Consider the following 4,722-nt stretch of genomic DNA (forward strand, 5'->3'; position numbering starts at 1 on the left):
AAGCAGAGAGATTCTTTGAGGTTGTTAATACCATTGCCGCTGTTCCAATCTGTGGCATTTTGACCATTACTGGTTGGCCCACATAAAACCCTGTAGGATATTCCTGTGGTTTAGTATGTACTTTAGGGACGATGGTGGAGGCTGATGATACGCAAAAAAGCCCTCATCTTCGGGCACCCATCTCCACTCCACCGATTTTTTAACTGATAGGTGGCATTGGACAATCGTAGATGCCACCCAGGTTTGTAGCTTTTAGCGAACCGTTGGATCAACGCATTTGATCTCTCAACAATACCGTTAGCTTGGGGATAGTATGGAGTACGGAATACCCATTGAATCCCTTGTTCCTTGGCCCAGTCTTGGACTACTGTAGCTGAAAAGTGTGATCTGTTATCACTTTGAATCTCTTCAGGAAGTGGAAGTGTACTAAACCACTGTTTCAAACATTGGACAGTGTTTTCCCCAGAGGCAGCTGCAACTACTGTAGCCATGGTTATTCCTGAAACAACTTTCACCCCTACTAATATATATTTTTTACCTCCTGAATGCCGAAGTGAACCTATGTAATCATTCTGCCAAGCGTCCCACAGTGTCTTCTTATCATGGATATGTAAGGGAGGTGCTTTGCTTGGATGGTCTTTACTAAGTCGTAAACGACATTGTGAACAGGCAGTCACCACTTGTTCACACAGCTTTACTGATACAGGCCATCCACGGGCTCTGCCTTCCCCATATAGATTGGCTCGTCTGGTGTGGCCTCGTTTTATGTGCAACCATTAGAGCAAGTGTTCCCATTCGTGGTCATCACTTACGATATCATTTTTTCACAGTCGTGTGAGACTTATCAACTTGCTGATTAAACTGGGCAGCAATAGAAGCTGATCGATCATGTCCTTTTACCCATCCGACGTACAGCATTCTTTGTTCACCTATCTTCAGCAATTGCTTCCAACTGTCAGTTTGCCAGACTGGGACTCTATTAACCTGCCAATTATTAGCTGTCCAATGACCTATCCACCCTGTGGCCCCCTTGAAAACAGCATATGAGTCAGTATAGATACGGCTGGCACCATGTTGTGCAGCCAGCAGGACTGCTCTAAGTTCCCCCACTTGCACACTTCCCTTATCTTCCTCACTCAGCCTTTCCCCTGTGGCCACTTCCAATGCCACAGCCTTATAATTCCACTCATTGTCCTTTCTATAGGATGTTGCATCCGTGAACCACACTCCTTTGAGGTCGGTACCTTCTCCCAGGTGTGGCACCTCGCGTATTGGAGACAGCTTACTCGGTGGGGTTTGGAATAGTAAAGTGCCATCTATGTCTTTCTGTAACTTAGATAATTTGACGCTGCCTTCCGTGATAGGCATTATCTCGTTGATACCTTCCAAATAGGCATACCACTTATGGACGGTAGGTTTTTGGGCAATGCCTGCGGGTGGAGCTGTACCCTTACCAACTAGGTGTAGGAGGTGGAAGGGGCCCCTGATGATCACATTCTGATCTTTCCTCCTGTGTTCAGCTCGTTCTACGCCCTTACTAAGGACAGTAGGCCCTTTTCAAGATCCGAATATCGCATCTTGATATCATTAAAAGAGTGAGAGCTGAATTCCATCGGTCTCAAAGGCCCATCTGGTCCTCTCTGCCACAAATTACAATGAGAACCATCCTCACTGAATCCCCTTTCCACATGTGTGGGATCAGACGGAGGTATCAGGCCTAGTTGCTGGAATAACCTTAATTCTCTGACCCAGGTCTTCAGTGCCTTCGCCTGCTGTTCAGTGCATTCCCATTTTTCCCTTTTCTCAATAGGTTATACAATGGGTGTGCAATAATGGAAAAAACAGGGACATGTTTGCGACAATAAGCCAGAGTCCCTAAGAGCTGCTGTAGCTCCTTTTCTGTTGGATGGTTCCTGCCCATGCTTTATTTTCTCCAGTGTGTCTGGGGGAATGGAAGTAGCTCCTTTTATCCACCAGACCCCTAAAAACTTAACCTCCTGTGCAGCTCCCTGACACTTAGACAGAGGAATATCTAGTCCCAGAATTACTAATTTTTCTCGCACACCTTCCAGAGTGCACTTGAATTCCTCTAAATTGTCTCCCCCTATCCGATGTCATTGAAATATTGATAGATGATAACGCTTGGCGGGTTAGAAATTTCTGCTAAAACCTTCGCCAAGGCATTATGGGCAATGGTGAGGGAATGCTTATAGCCCTAGGGCAGCCTGTTAAATGTATACTGTACCCCTTTCCAAGTAAAGGCAAATTTGGCCTTGTCATGTTCCTGCAGTGGAATCATGAAAAACATATCTATTATATCTAGGGTTGCCATCCACATGTGAGATGCTCCCTGGATTTGGGTTACTAACTCTGCAATATTTGGTACAGCGGCAGTTAAAGGTGCCGTATTGGCGTTCAATCGCCTATAATCAATCGTAAGCCGCTACTGTCCATTTGGCTTTTTTACCGGTCAGATAGGAGAATGATATGGGGAGTGAATGCGAGTGATAATATTTCTTTTTTCCAAGTCTGTTACCACCCCGTCAATGCCTGACTGCACGGTTGTTGGCAGCGGGTATTGTCTCACATTACTAATTTTTGATGGGGGCAATGGTGTGGACATTTCTAATAAATATATGCTTTTTATCTCATCCCCTTTTGTGTTAACTTGCCCAGTGAAGCTCCAAACTGAGCTGTCAGGGAGTTTCTATGTTCTACCAAATAATAAATCAAATCTGAGTATGTTAGCGTTGGCTGCACCTACCAATACTTCAGTTCGAGTCAATTTATCTTCTCCCAGGAGCCATAAAATGATCTTTGCTGTGGGGCATTCCTTTATGATCCCATCAATTCCTGTGAACTTTAGTTTGCAGTGACTGGGTTTAACATTTAGGTGTTCTGTGGTCTCCTTAGTAATCACTGATATTTGGGTGCCATTATCAATAAGAAAATTTATGAAAACTCTCCGGGGTCCCACTGGTATAGCAATAATTGGTTCATGATGTTTACTAGAGAGCCACTGCATAGCTAACACCCTCCAGGCAGGATGGCTCAATGTCCTCCCCAGGGACATACGTTTTCTGGCAGGTTATTTTTCATGCCAATCAAATCCCTCTGTGGCGCTGAGGGTGTGGGTTTTTCAGGGGCCATAGGTCTCCCTGGTGACTGACATCCCTTTAGCGAGTCACTTCAGCTCAGCAATTTCACCAGGCCTCGGAGATCAGTAGCGTATGAGCCGTGTAACAACCGTCAAGGCACTCCTATCGCCACAGCCAGAGGTCATTGTGCTCCTTACTAAATTTAGTTTTGACCTTGGGTTTTGGCTTAGGAGTACAGACTTGATGGACTCGGTAAAGGGGGTGGTTGTGGAGCCTCTCAACGGTCAAACCAACCCAGCCCATTCTGCGTCCATAAACTACCAATTCCTGAACAAACTCGCCCCAAGTAGTTACACAAGCCTGTTCTGCCTGTTCTCTCCGTCATGCACCACCCTGTTGCCCAGCATTGTGGGTGGCCCATATGCGGTCTTGCACATTCTCCACACACGTCTTTAGACTATCTGGGAGTCCACGGATAAGGGGGATTAATCTAGCTGGATCAATAGGGGCTAACATCAGGGAGCTCCTTAGCAAGTTTCGCTCATGCATTGCCTGTATACAGGCTGCCTTTCGCACAGACGCATTCAAGTCAGAGAACCCCGAAGTCTTTATCACACGGGGGTCTCCCCTATCTTGCGAGTCAATACAGCCGGCCCATAAGCAGTCCTTGTGGTCAATGAATAATTATGATCGCCCGGCATGGTGGTTAAAAACACTCCAGGACCCCAGCAGCCTACTGCTTCCTCTTCGCTTAACAAAATGTTATCCCCTCCTGTGAGGGAGACACGCCACACATATTCGGTCTCGGACTCCCCTGGGCACCGCGAGCATTTTTCCCGCAGCTTGGCTAAAGTCAGTAGGAGACCATGGGACAGTCCGCATAGTGGTACGAACATCGTCCCTCCCCTCATTTGTGACCTCAGTTTTAATAAGCGGCTGTACGGGTACAGGCTCTGGGGTATAATCATAACTGGAACCCTCCTCTGGTTCATCAGAGTCATCATCATCATCAGAGATATCTCCATGCCATGTTTCAGGGTCAGTATGCTGAACAATTTTGCAGATCTGTGCTGTGGGATTGCTTGCTGTCGGCATTGATTCCAGCACAGAGTGCAACTTTTCCTGAAATGGACTTTCTATACATTTTTCACCAACAGCCAACAATAGCATCTTAAGCAGCTCATTTTCCTTCTTTAAATTTGCATTTTCTATTAGGAGGGTATCTACTTGCGTTCCTAACTGTTCACGTTCAAAATTTAGCGATTTCTGTAACACATCATTGTATGAATTTAAGGTAACATATTCCACATCTGCAGTTCATTCCGGAGGCAGGGATTCCTTAGCCTCCTTCTACGCATGTGATAAACAAGCTCCTAAAACAGCGCAGACAATTCCTTTACCCTTACCATCTTTAACCTTCTGCTCACTCCTGCACTGTTTGATTCGCTCTATTACTTTATTTTCATCTTTCCAGAATTTCTGGGCCCGCTCTAGTCCTGCTTGTGACAGTGCACATTTATATTTTTGTAGCAGTTTATCCATGGCAATCCTGCCGACTATGCCAATTTTACTGTCGTGTTAAAAGGAATGTAGTTTTGATATTTGTCTGTCAGAGTCCCAGGAC

The sequence above is a fragment of the Gavia stellata genome, chromosome 14 (assembly GCF_030936135.1).
Source record: "Gavia stellata isolate bGavSte3 chromosome 14, bGavSte3.hap2, whole genome shotgun sequence".
NCBI lineage: Eukaryota > Metazoa > Chordata > Aves > Gaviiformes > Gaviidae > Gavia > Gavia stellata.